The sequence below is a fragment of the Onychomys torridus genome, chromosome 6, assembly GCF_903995425.1.
Source record: "Onychomys torridus chromosome 6, mOncTor1.1, whole genome shotgun sequence".
Classification (NCBI taxonomy): Eukaryota; Metazoa; Chordata; class Mammalia; order Rodentia; family Cricetidae; genus Onychomys; species Onychomys torridus.
In genome coordinates, this window is record NC_050448.1 from 48580468 (window position 1) to 48593894 (window position 13427).

A 13427-nucleotide genomic window follows, 5' to 3' on the forward strand; every position below is an offset into this window, starting at 1 on the left:
TTAAGGAGACAGCTCAAGAAGGAAAAGGCCCAGCCAGGTACTGGAATTATAATGTTGCATTTGGTCTGATGAATAGTCTGAAACTCAGGTGTTCTCCAAACATGTCCTCCTCTTTGTCATTGTCCCTACTGATACACCTGTCTTCCTCCAGCTATGCTTTGCTTTCATTCTATTTTAAGTCAGATTCATCGTTCACTTCTGAATCTTACCAAACTTCCCCATTAGTTTCCAATCGCTTCTCAGGAAAATCAGTGATCCACACTCCTGTTACCTCACTTGAATTTCAAGATTAAATAAGTCAATCATAAAAGATCTTTAAAACATGCCAATATCCAATAAATTGGTATGCTTGCAAATGTGATAAAATTAGCTTATTAAAGAGGGAGAGCCGGAGGGAGAATATATCTCTGTTTTGAAGAAAATGTAGTCTGAAGTCTTTTACCAAGATGGATTTAAAACTATGTTTTATCGAAAAAAAGGCTGAAAACACAATGTGCTGGCAAAATATAGAAACCGTGTTTAGTATGTAAATACCATGAAATGTCATGGTTTTGTTAATTGTCAGTAATTTTCAAATTGAAAGTAATTCTCAATTCAATTTTAGTTGAGAAAATTTGTATTAGGAAATTATTTTATACCTTATGCAAGCGCATAAGCCCTTGTTGATTCAGACACTTTGGGAATGGGTCCAGCACTTCTGTGTTAAGAAGTTTTCTAAATTACTTTCATGTACACAATAGTTTAGGGAGTCATTCACCTTATATAACATTCAGCATGTAGCAGAACCCAGGTATATCTCTTTCAAATTTATTTGAATTAATGAACATGAGACTTGATTTATGAAAATCATTTATTGCATGATACCCATTTTTCTTTATTTGGCTATTTAGACAACAATTTAAAATAATACTTGACTTAAATCAAAGGAAGTTATAACTTTTTAAAATATATGTGTATGTGATGGAAAGTCAGATATGTATCCTTTTGCAGAGAATAAATTATTAAGGAAATGGAAGATGTGTACTGCATGACAAATTTCTACCATGGAAGCTATGTCTTATAGGAGGCTACACACCTACAGTCAGGGTAAACTAATTATTGCCAAATATAGTCCAAATATAGTACAGTCAGACACTGAGATAAGAAAGACCAGAAATATATCCACTCTACTGATGTTAAAAATGAATATTTTGTTTTATCTTACTAATTTTCTTTTCTTTTTTAGTTTCTTTTGATTTGGGGTGTTTTTTCCTTTTTTTAGACATAGACAGAGAGGTAAAGAAGGGAAGAGACAATAAGGGAGAGATAAACAGAGACAAAGACAGAAAGACAGACAGAAACAGAGACCAAGTTGGGAGGTGAATTAAGAAAAATCTGGGTAGAGTTTTATGAGGAGAAAGAAAAGGAATAAAATATATTGTATAAAAAGTACATATTTTTAAAATACCAAATGTTTATTTTTCATAACTTGATTAATCATTAATCACAATTACTTTTGTGAGTGCATGTGCCAACTAAGCAGAATACTTACCAAATTTATTAGTTTACTTTCTTCCTCCTTCATTGGCTTGAGGTTTGATACCCTTTGCTCCATTGGCTTCTTGAGCTTTACATTCATATTTAATTGGTTGGTATTTGTGTAGTTGCTGTACATGTGACCGCCAGACTTCCTTTAAAATAATTCCTTTTAGATTAATTTTGTTTTCCATATATCAGTATTTTGCCTGTATGTATTTGTGTGCATGTTGGGTGCCTAAGGATGCAGATGTGGGTGTTAGGTGCTCTTAACCTCTATACTTTCTATCCCACCAGCCTCTAAACTAAATTTTCACTTCTATTTTCACTTCTAGAAATGTATTTCTACCTTATATTTGTCCATGGAATGTGGGATAAAATCAGGACATCCATGTATTTCTAAAGCACCTCCTTCCAGACACAACCATGCATGCAAACACCTGAAATCTCCAGCATGAACTCCATTGGGGCCAGCAAGCAATATCAGATTGCTAGCTTTTGTTACCTTTAGATCAATAATATTCAAGATTGGAAAAATTATCATTTTATCTTGTCCACAAAGCACATTGATGTTTAATCCTAGAAACATTAGAAATACTTCATGGGGTGTCTTAAAACAACAACATCTGAAATTCACAATATTTAAACAAAACAGTATTTGAAGATGGAAATAACACACTTGTATTTGCTAAATTCCTTTACACATGATTATTAGTCACAGGCATGGTAGGGAACTACTTATCTTCCTCATCTTGTAAGGTTGGCTTAACAGATGGACAGTGTAGCTGAAGTTTTCCTATGTCCCACCTGGCCTATCTCCAGGACAAATCTCTCTCACCTGCCAGTCCTGTAGCTGCTTGACCCAAGAAACATGAAGAGGCTTATATTAATTAAAACTGCTTGGCCATTAGCTCAGGCTAACTATTGACTGTCTCTTACACTTAAATAACCCATAATTCTTATTTATGTTTAGCCACGTAGCTTGGTACCTTTTCTCAGTTCTATCTTCACGTCTTGCTTCCTCTGTGTCTGGCTGGAAACTCCTCACTCATCCTTCCTGTTCCCAGAATTCTCCTTTCTGCTTATCCTGCCTATACTATACTTCCTGCCTGGCTACTGGCCAATCAGTGTTTTATTTGTCAACCAAATCAGAGCAACACACATTCACAGCATACAGAGTGATATCCACAGCAGGAGAGGAAAAAAGGTCATTACAGTTAGATATCATGGTGGAGCCCAATGCTGACATAAGAGTAAGATTGCATAAGATTGCACCTGCCTACTCAGTGAATGGCTCCTTAAACATTGACATGGTCTCTATAACTTTGGCCAGTAAAGTCTTTACTAAAACAATAGTCTAAAATTCAAGGAAAACATATTATGAAAGAAAATGTGGCAATGTGTATGAAAATTAAGCTTATCAAATATGATCCACCTAAATATGAAGTTCTAAAATAAATACTCCTAAAATATTTCATTGTCTTCATATCTATCCATTAAATATTGCCACATATGTGCCTAGTACTACAGAGACCAGAATAGGGAGTAGGATCCCCAGAACTAGAGTTGCAGGCAGTTATTAACCACCAGGTAGGTGCTGGGAATTGAACCCAGGTTTTCAAGAGCAGCTGTTGGGATAATCTTTTTGTACACTGCATAAAGATGTGTCTCTGTTTAACCTCACCTGACTAAGGTACCTTCCATTTGGTTTAATAATGAGTTGAATGGGCAATACATAGGTAGGAGAGGATAGGTAGGACTTCTAGGCAGTAGGAACTCTAGGGAAGAATCTGAGGTGGAGGACTCCCCAGTGAGGTGCAGAGGAAGTCAGATATATAGTACTGAGAAAAGGTAACAATCCACATGGCAGAACATAGATTAACATAAATTGGGAACAAGCCTAAGCTAAGGCCAAGTTTCATAATTAACAAAAAGTCTCCATGTCATTATTTGGGAGCTGGTGATTCAGAGAAAGCTCAGTTACAAGCAGTCATTGCTCTTAATTTCTGAGCTATCTCAACAGTTACCATTTCTTCTTTGAAATACAAATATAAGATCTAAATAAAAAATATAATGTCATAATTGTAGTAGATGAAATCTACAGGACATCCATCTTCTACTTCTCCTAAGTTAATGCAGAGCAATATACATCAAAATATATCTGTTAATAAGCGATGTGTAGTAGAAACTCATATTTCATGGAGTATGTTTGGACTTTGCTTCTGTTAATCTGCAATCCACAATTTCAATGCAGTATTAACATGTAACTTAGTGGTAATGATGTAAAGACAAAAAGAGTTTTAGAAATTATGTAGTATAGATTACTATTAATTATATTAAATTGGTAATACAACTTACATTGTTATGAAAGATAATAGAGAAGAGTCAGGAAATAGACACAATAAGCTGAAGGGTACAAGTTAGTCAGGTTTTTTTCTCTCTAGAATTCTTCAATACAGAGGCAGCCCCTTTGATACCTCACTAATTACATAAAAACACCAACTATCCTCATATGATTAAATATTTAGTGAGGGGATGACCAGTCCTTACAGCCCAGGAGTTAGTATCACTGTGAAGACATCTTGTGTTCCTCCAAAATGTGCTATACAGTTGAGTTAATATATGGATTAATATTTGTTAATTTGGTGCCATTGAGAACCTCACATATCTGAGGGCAGAGATTTTGTCTGTAACTTCTTGCTGTGCCCACTGTGATGGGTATTCAGTTAGAACTCAATAATATATTTTTAAAACCATGTAAAACTTATTCCCACACATATACCAGGTAGCAATATTACTTGTAATAATTTTTTAAGGTTTACTTGTTTATTCAGTTATTTTTTTCATGTTACATACTGCCCACTATTCCGCCTCCCTCCCCTTCTCCTGCTATTCCCCCACCCCTATCTGCCCATTCCTCACAGAGGATAAGGCTATTTTTTTTTTTTTTTTCGAGACAGGGGGTTTCTCTGTGTAGCTTTGTGCCTTTCCTGGATCTCACTCATAGACCAGACTGGCCTCAAACTCACAAAGATCCACCTGCCTCTGCCTCCCAAGTGCTGGGATTAAAGGCGTGTGCCACCATGCCACCATGCCCGCCAAAGTAAGGCTAATTTTTAAGATTTAAGTTTTTTGGTTTTTTTTTTTTTTTTTTTTTTTTTTTTCTGTGTATTTACAGAGATGACAGTAGAGTGCTATGTTTGTTGTGAGAACCTGTTTTACCTGCTTTTTTTTTTTTTTTGGTTTTGGTTTTTCGAGACAGGGTTTCCCTGTGTAGCTTTGTGCCTTTCCTGGAACTCACTTGGTAGCCCAGGCTGGCCTTGAACTCACAGAGATCCGCCTGCCTCTACCTCCCTGAGTGCTGGGATTAAAGGCGTGCGCCACCACCACCTGGCACATGCTTGGTTTTGATTGCTGTTTTAGAGGCGCACCCAAAATGGCTGTGTTGAATCCATGTATAAAAAGTGCTGTCATCAAAGGCCCCTGTAAAAGTGTGCTTCTGTGAATGAGAACTTGCAGATGGAAGTGAATATTCACTATTGTCTGTAAGGCCTCCTCAGTCATTCGAAGACCACTGCTCTATGGCTGTTTTCTTTGCTCCCTGGTAAATTTCCTTCAGCTTTTCCTCTGCTCTCCATCGTTTCTAGGCTGTTATTAACAGCTTTCTATTTCCTCGCTGGATGGCTGTTATTTTATGCATCTTGTGTAGGCGGTTGTTTTCCAAAAATAAAGGTTTGGATCAAAACAGCTTAGTCAGTGATTATGTGTAGACTGCCTCAGTTTTCTCTCTGACCTGCTGTCTGTCTTTCATAGATTGAACTGTTCTTTAGAGTTTTTAGCTTATAAACATTGCAAGAATACTAATTTTTAGGTTTGCAGGGTGCCTTTATTTCCTTTGGAACACTTATTCTCCCAAGAGGCCAGAATTTGTAGCACTAAAATGCAACACATTGACTTTTATTAAGTTTCTTCTCTGTCAAATCTTTGTCATATGAGTATAAGGAAGACAAATTTGGGAAACGCTATTTCTCTGGGAAGGAGTTGGGTAATGTGCATAAAAATTGTTATTTTTAACTTTACTTTAAATAAATATATTAATACTCAAAGCAGAATGTGTTTTATGGAGATCTGTATAAAATATATTTCTAAATTTGTTTCAACAAGTAAGCAGTATGACATTATATTAATCATCAGGATATATTGTACCTGCAGGGTGGTTTCCAAAAAGTGTCCTCTATTGATTTTCAAACCCTATGCATTTCAAAGAAACTATATTTAATACCTTACTGAAATGATCTCTCTTATTCCATTCTTCACAGAGTTTCATCTTACTGTATATGCATCCTCACAACATGCAACAGAGTGTGTGATCAAAGGAGAAGAAATTTTCCTGTTTATGAAAGAATAGTCTACAACTATCAGGGACTTCTTAGACAGGAACTGTTGTTCAAACCATGTCCAGAAAAACATCATCTTGAAATCTTTGATGTTCATATAATTACACAACTCATAAAACTAAATACAGGAAAATTACAAGCTTCCACTTATCTGTTGGGGAATAGGAGCATTTAATGCACATAATGATTCTGCTGTTGTACTCCCATTTTAGCTTAACTAAATTTGTATCACTTTTATCATTTACAGGATAGAATTTCATGAATATCTTATTGTAATACTACTACTATTTTATGATATTTTATTGAATATCTTCTATTTTCATACATGTGTGCATATCTCTAAAATGGTTTGTAGTTTCCAAGGAAGCAAGGATGTGGATCACAAAAGTTCTGAGAGGGGTCATATTAAGATCTGGGAGGAGCTGGAGAAAGGGAAACCATAATTATAATATATTGTATGAAAAGATATATTTTCTAGAAATGATAAACATGGGAAAAAAGAAAAGAAAAAATATGTTGAAAAAAATAAACAAAAATCAACAACAACAACAACAAAAAACCCCTAAGCATCACCAGGAAGTAACTCATAGAATTGATCAGATTAAAAGATGCCAATTAGGTCACAAATATGTATCTGTAATTCAGTTGATTTAGGTTTTCGGCATCTACAAAAGATTTAGTCATCACAATGTTCTGTACTTTAAATTAAACTGCTTATATGTCCCCAGATATTTTCTTGAGGAGTCAATAAAATAATCTTGTTTCTATACTGTACATTAAGCACATGAATTCTCATGAGAAAGGGCCAAGGGAGAGTCATAGGTTGGGAGATGGACTGTAAGTGGTTCCAGCTAAACCACTTTGATACTTTAACTCTGTGCAGTATATTTTGATAATCTTAAATGGATTAATGGGTATAACAAAGTCCTTTACTTCTTTCCTCTCCTTCCATTCTTTCCATTCTTCATTTCTTCCTTTCTCCTGGCCCCTTTTAGTGGATAAGGAGGGAAAAATTTTTAAAAAAGCATTAATACCATGTCTATGTTAGAAAACAATTCATATAAGAAAAAATATATAGGAATCTTTCAATAGCATCATACATGAAAAGGAAAGCCATCCTGCATTTTGTAATGTAGAGGAAACAAAGAAAGGGATCCAGGATCAGAATTCTTCTTCCTAAGGTACATACAATTCTGGTCAGTCCTCATGGAAGGGTACCATTGCTGTGGGATGTCCTGTATGCTGTGAATATGTGTTGCTATGATTGATTGATAAATAAATAGCCAGGCAGGAAGGATAGTATAGGCGGGAGAAAGAGAGAGAAGAAGGCTGAGTGGAAGAAGGCTGAGTCAGGAGATACTGCCAGCTGCCATGAGGAGAAGTATAATGTAAGATATTGGTAAACCACAAGCCATGTGGCAACTTATAGCTTAATTAAAATGGGTTAATTTAAGATATAAGAACAGATAGCAAGAAGCCTGCCATGGCCATAAAGCTTATAAGTAATATGATCTCTGTGTTTTGGGGGACACGAGTGGGAGAGATTTGTCCTGACTGCTGGCAAGCTGGGATGCAGGAAAACTTCAGCTACATACCATTGTACAATGAAACAGACATGATAAATAAAACTAGGGTAACAAGAAATGAAAGGGTCAAATTTATGAGGCAGAAAATCTACATGTACTAACAAAATATTAGAAGATAAAAGTCCAATGATTGGCCACAGTTTTTCTTTTCTTTTTTCACATAGAAAATTGTACTCAGTATAAAATTAAAAAGAAAAAAGGAAGAGAACACATTTTCCATGTGAGTTTAGCTATTGGCTTAGGGATTTGGAGTTAAGCAAGTTGCAATATTTAGTTGTTTTCAGATTGTAGAATAATCTTTGTTTATATCATGGATTTAAGGGACAAACACTATTACACAATATGGCATCTGTTTTCTTCACATATGCTGTATTGCACTGACTAAGTGGCAAGGGCCTGAAATAGCGTGGTAGAGTTAAGAAATGAAGAAACAAGAATTCAGAGACACTAGCGTACCTATGAATGGATCTGGATTGCTATTAGTATTGCCATTCTGGAGACCTAAGATAATAGTTGGAAATTAATTAAATGCCTAAAATGAAGAAAATATTTAGAATCAAACAGTTTTAAAGTACTCGTAAGCTAGATAAGTGAAAATTCCTATAAACATTGCTTTGTTTAGCTGTGTGAATTAGAGCTTATTATTTGCAACTTTATGCGCTTGAAGTGTTCATCCCTCCTTCTTTTCTGATACAGAGTCTTGCTTGCTATGTTGTCCGTGCTGGCCCAGAACTTGTGATCCTTCTGTTTCAGTTTGACAAGTGGTAAGATTACAGGTATGGAACACTATGTCTTGCCTCACTCACTTTTATTTAGGGAAAATGAACCACTCCAATCCTTTAACTCACCTCAGTAGTGCTACTGAGTAGACAATTGGCCATGCAGTTCATCTCCTGGTCACAGCAAGAGTGATACCTGGTCCTAGTAAGATGAAGTCAAACCTCTCCTAGGAACCTGAGTATGAACTTTGTACATGGTTTTTAGTCTCCTGAGTTTGATTTAGAACATTATCTTTATGCTAAAATAGAGCGGAAAAAAGCAAAATGGGACAAATCCGAACCATCAAGGCACAAAAAGCAATAGGAGGAAACATGGAACCATAGAAAGAATGTATAAGTGTGCTGTTAACATTTAAATTCTATAAATAAACCATTTCTGTAGCAAAATATTTTTGAAGATCTCCTGCTCAATTTTAATGGACATCTATTTAGATGATACCTTGTCTTACAGTGACTATGGCATTTTTAGTCTGCCATAAATAACTGGAAATGAACCCTGGGCAGGCAGTCTTGGGCTGTATCATAAAATAGGTTGAGCAAACTATGAGGTGCTAGCCAGTAAGCAGTGTTCGCACATGGCTTCGATTTTACTTTCTGCCTCTAGGTTCCTGCCTCGGTGTTCCATGATGATGTAAGCCAAACAAACCCATTCCCCTCCAAGTTATTTTTGGTCATGTTTTTAATCACAGCAAATCAATCTAAATAAAACACTAGATGAGAATTCTAAGTAACAGAAAAACAGAAGAAATGCTTAAACAAGTAAACACTTTTCTTTAGAAGTTTGAGGAGGTGTGGTATAGAAATCAAGTATTAGTTCCAATGTTGCTGTTTTCTATCATGATAAAAAGAGACAAGAAAGTATGATATTTGAGACTTATGACTATAGGCTAGGCTTTAGTAAGTCTATTTTAAATATGTAATTTTAATAAATGCACAATTAGACACACCAATCAAGAAAGGCAAATGTTACTTCACTCAAGGATATTTGTAAGTATTTGAACCAAGTGACACTTTGAAGACATGCAATTATAACCATGTAAAGGGATTCTTTAATGCAAGTACTCTAACATTGTTAAAGTTCCTATTTGTGTTGGAACATGGTCATTCTAAATGAAACTTAGTTAGGAGTTTGACCCTATAATTTAATCTGGTATATTTCCTTTATATTTTTTGCTCATTCTGGAAGGAATGAACATCTGTCATGTATAATTCAAAGAAACTTATCCAATTCCATAGATAACAGTAGTAAAAACATTACAATACCATTGGGCATGTGAACCCTGAGTTTGTAGGACTATAGTGTCATGAAAATGTTATACCAGGCTTAGAAGTTTCTGTATACCAATAATTTTATTTTGAGCATAGATAATAAGTTCCAACTTCTAGGCATGGGTCTTCTAAGGTGAAATAGTCTCTGGAGCTGAGGTGGCAATTCCAAGATGACTATGAGCAGCATGCAAAGAGCTGAATCAGCTCACAGCTTTGTTCGACATGAACAACAAAGGTCAGCAGAGAAAACAAAACCAACAGACTGCTCAGTCTTGGAGAGAAAAAGAGAGGCACACTCAGGGCATGGCTAGCTGTCTTTAGACCTCTTCTTTCTTAGGCCCAGTTTCACTTCCTGTTCTCAGGTTTTGTGGGACTGGATTTCTGTGAGATTATCTACTTTGGGAAAATACATTTAGCATTCTAAATTTAGTAGATCTTACAAGGGAGTTTTTATTTAAACATCATAAGCAAATGGTAGTGATACAAAAATAAAGCACAAATTTGTGTCTTTATTTTTTTTAATATTTGCTAATTATTTTCAGTTATGATATAACTATTATAGGTTCATTTAAATATATATATATATATATATATATATATATATATATATATATATATTAAATCCATGGATTTAAGGTCTTATTTTGTTGAATTATGAGTCATATTATACTGACAACTTTGTTAGATCATGATTAGATACTACGTGTGAAGTAGTTTGGTAATTCTCCAAAACTGTCCTGCCATCCTCTTTGGCTATTGAGCATCCATAAAAATTTGACAATCTACATATCTTAAAACAATAGTAATTTGTTTTCCATAGTTCTACAGACTAGAAATTTAAAATCTCCCTTTGAAGGCATTTGGCTAGATTGTTGTATTCCTTTCTCTCAGTGTCTGATATTGTTGACAATCCTTGATCTTCTTCAATTTGAAGACAGGTTGCTTCATATCTGGCTGTGTGGTCCTATAGTACCCCCTATCAATGTCTCAGTGTTTGTGTATGTTTATCTTAGAAGGATACCAGTTAGAGTTGGATTTGGACCCACCTTCAATACAAGTCCATCCTAACTGAGTTACATCTGCAGAGACTCATTTTCTAAATAAGATCACATTTGTGGATATAGAACTTTAGTTATCTTTTTGCTGTACACAATTCAACCCACAAGGCACTTCAATAAGGCAGTCAGAACAAACAGATTCCATCAACAGCAACCTTAGTTCTTGTATCAGTTCAATGACATTTGTCATCAAAATAATTATTAGATCATAGTCAAAACTATACAACTTTGATAGATTTCAAATTATCTTGATAGCTGTCATGGCAAAGAAACTGGATTTTGGATTTTCCTACAAGTTTCTTGTCAACTTGACATAAACCTAATTATATCTTGGAGTAGGGAATCTTATTAGAGAAAAAACATCTCCAGTAGCTAGGCCCAACGGAAGGCTGTAGGGCATTTTCTGGATTAATTATCAGTGAGCCCACTATGGGCTGTGTCCACACAGGGCAGATGTTTTGACCTGTTTAGAAAAGCAAGATGAGCAATCTATGAAGAGCATGTGTACGAGCAGTGTTTTCTCATGGTTTCTACATCAAGGCCTTGCTCTGGTTGATGATAGACTATAACCAGTAAACTAAATAAACCATTTCCTCTCCAAGCTGCTTTTGTTCATGATGTTTTCTCACAGCAATAGAAACCTCACTGGAGATTCTAAGTGCATTTCACAGAAAGACAGAAGGACAGATTCAAAAACAAATGCCCTTCCAACTTCACAAGATGATGAATAAAAAGTAAGTATCAATTCTATTGTTGATGATTTTTCCCCCATCCTTATAAAAGAGACATTAATTATACTTACACGGCATGGAGAAATACCAAGATCACGAAGGTGCTTTTCCCAGGCCAAGGCTTATCCATTATATTTCAGAAGTACTGACTCTGACAATTTCCCCAAATGGAGAAAACTTGACTGTATAATTTGAGGTAGTAGGGACTGCATTTCAGCTCTCCTTTTGAAACAAACAAAGAGAGAGATAATAATTTATAGTATTTGGGAGTTTTTGTTTTGTTTTGTTTTGTTTTGTTTTGTTTTTGTTTTTCGAGGCAGGGTTTCTCTGGGTAGCTTTGCACCTTTCCTGGAACTCACTTGGTAGCTCAGGCTGGCCTTGAACTCACAAAGATCTGCCCGGCTCTGCCACCAGAGTGCTGGGATTAAAGACGTGCGCCACCCCCCCCCCCAGATATATATTTGGGACTTTTGGATATAGAAAATCTCACTCGTAATCAGGTAATCTTACAGTGACCAACACTGTCACTGTCCGTTCAGTGAAAGAGGCCACAAAACCAGTGGCTTACTGTCTTATTTGATCCGTCTGTCTCAACAGAGAACAAAGACCTGTCTTTAAGAATGGTCAGTAGCCATAAGATGGCTTGCTAGGAAGCTAAGAAATGACAAAAAATGAAACTAGAAGGAAGTGAAAATAACCATGGAAACATAAATGAAAGACGTACACCAGAGTAATTTTTGTACAGGTGTTGGGAAGGACATCAAAGACTGGTAACTAAATGTTCCAAAAACACTTACCTGTAGAAGAGACAGCAGTCAGTCAGTGCAGACCCTTAGGTTTGCAGAGATCCACAGGATTTATTTAAATCCCAAGACCAGGAGCAAAACAAAAAGGTGAGGAAGTTAAAGTTTAGAAAGAGATGAAAAGTGAGCTGAAATATATTAGAATAAATGCAACTAGAGAATACCAGGTCTCCAAGCAAAAACCCACACACCTAATTGGGAGCAGTGGAATATGAACAACACTTCCTGGATTACTTGGTAACATGCTAAGTGAATGTGATCAAGTGTATCTCTTTAGGAAATTCTTAAAAATAAATTAAATTTAATTAAATAAAATAATAGACAGAATATATAGCATTCTAATTAAGAAACCAAGCAAAACAAATGTAAGTAACAAGTTACAGGGGAAAAGGACAGTGTAAGTAAATAAGTTGAAGTCCAGAAAAGAAAAGCTAGAAAAGGAATATTAAGATTTTTTTAGAACATTTTCTTCAGAGTGCATCTGATAATGAGCTGACTCACACACAGTCAAATCTGATTCAAACCTTGTCAGTCTTTCTTAAACATGCATGATACTAAGGGAGGATATTGGTCAAAAATTACATTCTAAGTAAGGAAAGGAAATCTCCATCATTTCAACTAGAGAAGGCCATGTCACAAATTTTAAAACAGCATTTTCACAGACATACTTTGCATATGCATAAGCTCATAGAATATACTAATTCCTGATTTTTCCCCTAAAACAAGTAAAAATGTATAACATGATGATATAAACCACCATTAAGAAATGAGTTGAGGGATGGAGAGATGGTTCAGCAGGTTACAAGCACTTGTTTCTGAAGAGGAACTGGGTTCAGTTTAAGCACTCACCTTGTGGCTGACAGCCATCTGTAATCTCAGTCCTAGAGAATCCAATGCCCTCTGAGGGCACTGTTCACACAAAGTACCCAGTTATACTTGTGGGCAAAAACAGCATAGCAAGCACACAAAATATAAATAAATCTTTAAAATAAATACATTGGGGTATGGTGATATTTTATTTGTGCTGAAATGTGATTTATTTGTATGTTAATAAGTAAATGTACATGGTGGTCAGAGCTAGGAGCAAGCCATAGCAGAAGTCTAGCTTAAGCACATGCCCTTAATCCCAATCACAGGACAGAAAGATCTCTGTGTGTTCAAGGACACCACCAGCATGGAGACACACGCCTTTAATCTCAATAGAAGACCTAGAGGTCTGCATAGACAGGAAGTGACAAGGAGGTCACGTGGTTGGGTTTACAACCAATGAGAAGGCAAAACAGAAAGTC

General features: G+C 35.7%; 1 non-coding gene across 1 annotated transcript; it reads left to right on the plus strand.

Moving 5' to 3' along the window:
- Positions 1 to 11398: 11398 nt before the first annotated feature.
- LOC118586486 lies at positions 11399 to 11561 on the plus strand. Its single transcript, XR_004945367.1, has one exon. It is a non-coding gene; the product is annotated as a U1 spliceosomal RNA (small nuclear RNA).
- The last annotated feature ends 1866 nt before the right edge of the window (positions 11562 to 13427 follow it).